Source organism: Mustela erminea, chromosome 14 (assembly GCF_009829155.1).
Source record: "Mustela erminea isolate mMusErm1 chromosome 14, mMusErm1.Pri, whole genome shotgun sequence".
NCBI lineage: Eukaryota > Metazoa > Chordata > Mammalia > Carnivora > Mustelidae > Mustela > Mustela erminea.
The window spans coordinates 421,691-430,136 of NC_045627.1; the positions used below are offsets into that span (position 1 = coordinate 421,691).

The 8,446-nt window shown below is 42.9% G+C and overlaps 1 non-coding gene across 1 annotated transcript; it reads right to left on the reverse strand.

Annotated features, from left to right (window-relative positions):
* Nucleotides 1-7,882: 7,882 nt before the first annotated feature.
* LOC116573789 lies at nt 7,883-7,989 on the reverse strand. Its single transcript, XR_004278999.1, has one exon. It is a non-coding gene; the product is annotated as a U6 spliceosomal RNA (small nuclear RNA).
* Between the last annotated feature and the right edge of the window lie 457 nt (nt 7,990-8,446).

Consider the following 8,446-nt stretch of genomic DNA (forward strand, 5'->3'; position numbering starts at 1 on the left):
AACAATAGCAACAAACTAAAATATAATCTTCTGTTAGCAGATGCCACTGAAAGACACGAGTTCAAATCTCACTGTACATTTACAGAGGCAAGCATCAAAGCAAATTAATTAGTTGAGGAAGTTTATTATACAAGTAGATGAAAAGACAGGTGTCCCTCACATGTTTTGGCTTATAGTTAGATTCTGTATCAGTAATGCAATGTGTCTTAAAAAGTCTTTTTTTACGAGCTCCTAAAAGATCCCCTAGAGTTGTACTCACCATTAAATGATACCTTTAGTAAAAGTAAAGGCTTATGGGAAGATTGTAAAATTCTGCTTTAACCAGAATTTTTTTTTAATATAAGAAATTCTGGGGTTAAGTTTACAAGTAAAGCACCTCATTTGTAGTTCATTTGCAGACAAGTTACTGTGGCATAGACGTGGGTGTCAGAACACAATAGTAAGTACCGCTGGACGTCTCCCATATGGTTAGTTTTATAAAAGCAAGACCTTTAAACTTTTATTCCAAGTGATCGTGAAACTTTGTACCACAATGGTTGCCTCATGGCAAGACACTTAAAAGAATTGTCAACCCAAATGTTCCTTTTTACAAGGCGTCCCAAGTTGGCTGACTCTTTCTGTGATGGCAGGAGGCACCCAACAGTTAGCTTGCCGGCATATTTTATTAAGATTAGGCCAGTAAATTTTTAAAACACTCTTAGCCTTCAAGGTAAAAGAAAATTTGTAACCACAAGTGAGGAAAGAACTCTTTTAGAAACAAAGCTGTGTGTTGAAGAAGGCATTATTTTTTAAAACCAATGTCTGGAAATGTTTGCAATATTAGGGGACTTTCCGCCTGAAAACCACCTAGGTGGGACACCTACAGAAACCCTGATATCTATACCCTTTAAAAACTAGAAACATTTAAGAAAATGAAAAAGACAACCCAAAAGATGTGGGGAAATATTTGCAAATCACATATCTAATATCATATAACACACTAAGAACACTCAGAACTCAATAACAAAAAGACAAACAACCTAACTTAAAAATGGGCAAAAGACTTGAATAGGGATTTCTCCAAAGAAGATACACAAATGCCCTGTAAGCACATGAAAAGATGTTCAATGTCATTAGTCATTAAGGAAACACAAATCAAAACCAGAGTGAGATACCATTTCACACCCACTAGGATGGCTATAACAACAACAAAAGGTAATAACAAGAATTGCCCTCCCAAAAATGTAGCAAAACTGGATCCCTCAAGTGTTGCTGGTAGGAACTTAAAATGGTGCAGCCACTTTGGAAAACAATCCACCAGTTCCTCAAAAAGTAAGCACAGTTACTCTATGACCCCCACAGTTCCACGACTAGATATAAGAAATGAGAACATATAAGATATAAGAAATGAGAACACAAAAGTTAGTCCATGAGTCCGCACAGTAGAACTGTTCCTAATAACGAGAAGTGAAACCAGCCCCATGTCCATTAGCTGATCATGGATTTTAAAGATGTGATATACCATATGGGGGAATATTATTTAGCCATAAAAAAGAATGAAGTACCAACACATGCCACAACACAGATGAACCTTGAAAACAGTACGCCGAGTGAAAGAAACCAGTCCCAAAAGACCACAGGTTGAATGATTCCACTTATATGAAATAATCAGGAAAGGTAAGTCTATAAGGTTAGAAAGTAGATTAGCAGTTGTCTAGGGCTAAGGTGGAGGGAGAGATGAGGGATAACTTTTAATGGGGTTAGGATTTCTTTTTGGGGTGAGGAGATGTTCTAACATTGACTATGATGACAGATGCACAATTCTGTGGTAAACTGTACGGCATATGAATTATATTTCAATAAGGCCAATACTAAAAAAATCCTTAAAAACAGTTCTTTCCAACATGTTTTTAAAATTTCCAGACAATGCACACAGAAAGGCAACCCAATTCACTTTATGAACATCACCAATTAATGCAAGAAAGGTAGAAATGTAGTTACTAAGTTTTAATAAAGAACATTGTGTAATCAGTAGATATAATTGAAAAATGAAGAATGAGGCTCAGGGAAGGTCTAGTATGTGCCATCAACCATGGGTGGCTTCGACTTAGACCCCTTGTATCTTCCTTAGGGATGGCAGCCATTAATCCAAGCGTCCAAATGACCTGAGCTTAACACGGGCCTCAGAATCACGGTATCGCTGAGTTGAGCCAAAACGTCAAAAGAAAATAAAGAATATAAAAACATTTTTTCCCCACGGACAGAAAACCATTTTTGGACTCTAATAAGTAATAAACTGATGTTAACTGAAAGTATTATTCATCGCACCACTTTGATCTTTATTTTGTGTATATTTTTAGTATACAAATTATTCTGGCACAGTTGCATAATAGATAAAATAAAATAAATACTTACATTGAGGGTTCAAGCCCAAAACCTTTCTGCTGACACGATCAGAAAACATAAGGACCTAGGCTGGAGGGGGAAGTTGAGGTTAAAAAGCTGGACAGCCCATCTTTCCCCCAAGCTGCTGCATAATTCTGAGCAAGGGATTCAACTGTGGCGGGCCAAGCCACCATCCACCACCCCAAGAGGAAGAAGGTCTCTGAGTGTGGTTGCCTGCCACTCTCCTGGGGCAGAACCTCAAAGCCAGCCTCTGGGTCAGGTATGGCCACTCCTAAAAACACACACGCCAACCCAGCCTGGAATGGCTCCCTGCCCGAGCAGGGACGGAGCGGGGAGGAGGGCTGACCCTCCTGGTTACATCAGGCACTATGCCTGCAAGGTCTTCTGTGGTAGACAAAACGAGAAATGCTAAAATTGACAGGGTTCCCTGAACAGGCCATCTTCTGCATCCTGCCTTCTGCAGTCCAGGGATGCCTCCCCTGCCCTTTTAGGGGTCTCAGGTTCCCAGTCAGTGAGAGTCAGAGGCCTGGCTGTTCACCCAGCTCTGCACAAGGAGGGGGGCCTCTGTGCCTGCAGTTCTGTGCGCGGACCATGCAGGCAATCTGCTGCTCCCTGCAGGGACAAAGAGACAATGTCATGAGCTGAAGCTGAGTTTTCCCCAAAGGAGTATGACAATGAGTGTGGGCACATCAGATGGTGATGAGCTCAACAGCCAAGCTGAGGTTTCTCAGTGGTCCTCCTGACTAGTCCCTTCTGTTCGGGCTCTAATGGAAATCATCCAGGAGCACCCTGCCTTCCTGAGCCAGAGGTGTGCTCTAATGTTGTCTCCAATATTACAGGACAGGTATTCCTGACACACTAGGGACACACACAGCATAGACTCCCTGACTACCAGAGCGGGAAGGAAACCCAGCCACCAGCCTGTCCTAACTCGCGTTTTACGTATAAGGGAAGTGGGCCCAGGAGGGGGAGGGACGTGCCCAAGATCACGCAGATACATGGACACAAATGACATTTCTCGTGCTACAAGCCAGTTTTCCTGAGGTGGCGTGCAATTAAGAATTACGGAAAAATAATCATAGCTCCCCAAAGGCCCTCTCCCACATGCCATACCTTATCTAAAGCATTGTTTCCAAACTGTACATCGTGACTTGATATTCTTGGGAAATCACTTTAGTAAATGGAAACCACGACAAAGTACACACTAGGATAGGATCGATCAAAGTGCATCCCTAACAAGTGAGGATGAGTAGTGTTTTCTGAAACTGTTGTTTCACTCTTACACCCACAAACCCGTGCAGACACATTCACGTCTGGAAGCACTGAGTATTTATCAACTGGTTTACTATAAAATGCATTTCTTAGTGAGATCATCTTCAAAAAAGCATGGCAGCCTCTGATCTGAAAATGAAATATGCAAAAAGCAATATGGATGGAAAGAGAACCTCTTCCTACACAGGCAAAAGGGGATACAGCTCAGGAACAGCCCAGCAGGGTTGGTCCCTGGAACTACCCGAGCAGCTCCCACCACCATTGAGTTGAGCAGAAACCACCTGGTGGGCTATAGACAACTGCAAAACCAGATGGGCCACGGTTCCCATCCTGTGCCCAGCGTGCCCTCCTGCTGCTCCACCTCACCAGAATCACGGGGCTGTGAGGGGCCTCTCAACAGGAGGCAATGTACTTACTGGACATTGGCCAGGGCCTGCTACTTTCCCAGAGATCACGGTTTCTACACAAAGTAGAGGAGACATGCCCAGTGTTGCAATTTGCTTTCCAGGGTCCTCCTGTCCGGGTGCAGTGGGCTGTGGGCAACAAGGATGTTCAGCAATATTAGGGTCACACCCCACCACCCAGACTGCAAGCGATCGTATGTAAAGGAAATTGGTACAAGTAATTCTTGAAGCCAATGGTCCACTGGCAAGGGCTTGACAGCTAATCAGGGAATTTAAGAACTGACCTTACAATTCAAAATGCAAACCTGGGAGGGCCCTTCCAGACCCTCTAGTTCAAGGGGGTCAGAAAGTCCGTAAAGGGCCAGTGGGTCAATGTGTTGGCTTTGCAGACCATGCAGACCCTGTCACAACTCAGCTCCACTGTGGTACAGCAAGAGCCCCCACAGACAGGAGGTAGTGAGGGTGTGTCTGTGCCCATAAAGGCACATCCCAGGGACAGGCGGGGGCCACATGACCCACTAGCCACAGTTGGCTGACCCTGCTCTAGTCGAATCCCCTCTTTTTATGGCACTGGAAACTGTAACCTAGAGGAGGGAATCAGTGCTGGCCAGATAAGGACTTCTTCTACCTGGAGACAGCCTACACCAGTTTGTTACCAAGTAAAGTCTGTTCCTGAGATGTGGAATGCCTGGCTCTCGCTTGCCCCAGAGGAAATCTTAGGTTAGATTTCAGGTTAAATCACTGGGACCAAGGGCGCCTGGATGGCTCAGTGGGTTAAGTCCCTGCCTTCGGTTCAGGTCATGACCTCAGGGTCCTGGGATCAAGCCCCGCACTGGGCTCTCTGCTCAGTGGGGAGCTTGCTTTGCCCTCTCTCTCTGCCTGCCTCTCTGCCTACTTATGATCTCTCTTTGTGTGTGTCAAGTAAATAAATAAAATCTTTAAAAAAAAATCACTGGGATCAGAAGTCAGGCAGACCTAAGTTCAAATTCAGGCGTTGTCTAAATTGCCTAAGTTTTCTAAGCATCCATATTTTTCACTGGAAAGTGAACAATGAAACTGCATTCAACTAGGATTATCCTTAAGTAGGTACAGGTAGGTGAATAAAGTGAGCATGTAGAGGTAAACATAAACAAGGTGAACACACAGGCATAAATGTGAGCATGTTGAGGTGAAGGTGCACAAGGGGAAGCTACTTAGTAGACAAGGCAAAGGTAACAAAGCGAGGCATGTGAAGAGCCTAGGTGTAACGAGTATTCAGTAAATGCCAGCTGTCTTCTCCCACCCCTCACCTGAACTCTCACAACTCTTGTCGAGCTCCCTGATAATCCACCCCACCCTACTCTTACTTGAAAAGACCAAAGATTACATAGGTGAACTTTGAAAACTACAAAACACTAAGTGAGATGACATCACACCCTTCTAGACCTCATCCACTCTTTTTTCCCCATTTGGATGTCTCCTTCCATGAATATAGTACATTTCTTCTCACCTACATTCATTTGTCACACATTTATGGGCCAAAAACTACTAAGCAACTTGTCATACATGTGATCTAGTCATATGGTTCCACTCAATTGCAGAAGTATCATCTATTCTCTTTATATGCTCAAACCCTATTTCTGCTTCCTGACTCAATTATTATTTTCTCCAATTATTATTTTCTCTTCTCCTACTGTCTCCTGATCCTCAGCACTATGCTCACCTCTGATCATTCCTATAACACAGGGGCTGAAACTTTGGAAATTGTGTCTTAGTCTCTCATCCAGGTAAGTTTTTGGTCTAGCCTATTCCATTTAGAGGCACTGGAAGATGAAATTCGGAAGACAGAAGAGAACAAATAAAGTATTATTCTTCTCTAATAGCAGTGGGTAGGTGTACAGTCAAACAGAAGATACAAGGTTCATGGTGTTTAGACAAGCTCCCAGAAATCACCTGCTTCAATTCAGCAAGTAGCATACTTCCCAGCGGTCATGTCCTACAATTCCAGCACTTCCTAATTTTCTCAAATCCAGGAGAGTTTCTCCTGACTGTTGTACCCTTGACCATCCCCAAAATTTTATAAGCTCATAATTCCTTATACTACATCTTTTTCTACTGAAATACAGAGTAGTTTTAGGCCAAACCTGACTGATAAGATCATTAGAATCCTGAAATGAGTTTCCACCATGAGAATTAAATATGGCATTAGCTTAACAGCTGTGTGGCATGAGGAAACCAGGATCAGAGTCTGGAAAGATGGCACCCCGTGTTATGTGGTGGTAAAGCACTTCATAAAACTGCCACCCTCAATAATTTGGAAACCATTTGCATACCGAGCAGGGGACTTTAGGGGAATTAATTGGACCAGTGTGGTAGTGCGCATTGGCCACTACTGGCTTTTTTGGGCAAGATATATAAGTAAGATAGGAGATCAGAGAGACCTCACCAATGAGTAAGCAGAATGAAAGGAAATACAGTCTGGAAATTTGGGTGTTGAAGGGTTGGAAAATCTGGGACATCTGGGTGGCTCAGTAGGTTAAGTGTCAGCCTTTGGCTAAGATCATGATCCCAGTGTCCTGGGTCCCACATCAGGCTCCTTGCTCAGTGGGGAGCCTGCTTCTCCCTCTGCCTCTGTTCCCCTGCTGTTCTCTGTCTCTCTTTCTAATAAATAAATAAATAAATAAGATCTTTAAAGGGGGGGTTGGAAAATCCAACTATTTCTAAAATCAAAAGTCCAGCAAATTTCTAAGCTGAATAAATAATTCAGTCCTCCATCAATGATCACATTAAGGGTATTGTTTTCCCAACAATTTTCTTGAATAATATCAAAATGGTCACCATTGAGTTGACAAAGAAAGAGGAATGAGGATCCAGCAGAGAAATAATTATTGAGAAAAATAATCAATAAAAATAATAATGGGGAAAAAGGAAAATAATAGTGGGAATTATGTCTAGGAAAAATGCTCTGGGAGTGGTTAGTAACAGAGTGGTTAGTAACAGAGAACTAATACAGAAACAATGGACTTGGGCATCCTTCCAGAAGGCAGACTCATGGTTGTGATGATTAAACTGGATGCAGAGACTGGATGGGATTATGGGATGTGTTTCTCTTGAGGAGGAATAAATGTGGAGGAAGATAGAACAGGTACTTGATGACCATAAGGATAGACTATGGTAAAGACAATAATACTACACATTCCCCAAATCCCATTTTTCTTCTCCTCCCAGACTCACAGCTGAGTTCTACGTCCCAGTCTCTCTGTAGTTGGTGGGGCAATGTGAGCTCCAGCTAAGGGAACATGGGTAGAAGTGTCCACAGCACTTCCCCGTCTGGCCCCTAGAAAGTCTTCTGAGCCATTCTTCTTGCACTCTCTCTATTTCCTCTCTAGCTGTGTATGCCCTATACCCAGTGAAGGACTCAGAGGCCCAGGTAATTGCAAATCTTTTAGAGGGAAGCAGCCTGGTTCCCTGTAAGCATCGTGTACATGCATGTGCACACACACACACACACACACACATGCATACACATGCACACACACGCACACACACACACTTTAAATACACACACCTGACTACCAAGTAAAATAGAAATAAATTTTTTAATATTATTTAAAATAAATTATAGCATACAACATATTATTAGTTTCAGAGATAGAGTTTAGTGATTCTTCAGTTGCATAGAACACCCAGTGCTCATGACCTCAAGTGGCCTCCTTCATGCCCATCCTCCAGGTTCCCCATTCCCCTCCACCCCCCTCCAGGCACCCTCAGTTTGTTTCCTATGATTAAGAGTCTCTTATCGTTTGTCTCCCTCTCTGATTTTGCCTTGTTTTTTTTTCCCCTACCTCTCCCTCTGTTTTGTGAGTTTGCATGTCATCCTTGCACAGGGGCCATGCTAACCTTCTCTGTATCGTCCCGGTTTTAGTATATGTGCTGCCACAGAGAGCACCGGAAGTAAGTTTTTATTTGAAGACATTTGTTATAGCGGTTACCTGCCATTACTAAAACTATTTCACTCCTCTGCTCTGAACTCCAATTTTACTGAGACTTGATGCCAAACTATTTCACAATTATATGCAGGCAACACTTGAGTTATAGCAATCCGTATTTACAATCCCCTGACAACCACCCCGTGATATTAGTTATCATATTTAAAACCAGAAGAATATAAAACTATCTGTCCCAGGAGGGTTTTTGTCTTGGCCTGACACCACCTCCCTCCTTTAGTGGTTAAGGGCATAGACTCAGATTACTTAATTTGCTTCTCATATCAGCCATGTAAGAAATGTGTTTTTATCAACAGTTTGCTATATCTGAGAAAGTCAAGGCCCTAGGAGTCCTGGAGACTTGCCCAAAGTCATACATCTGATAACTTTGAAGCCAGTATTTGTATCCAGCTCTTCTGA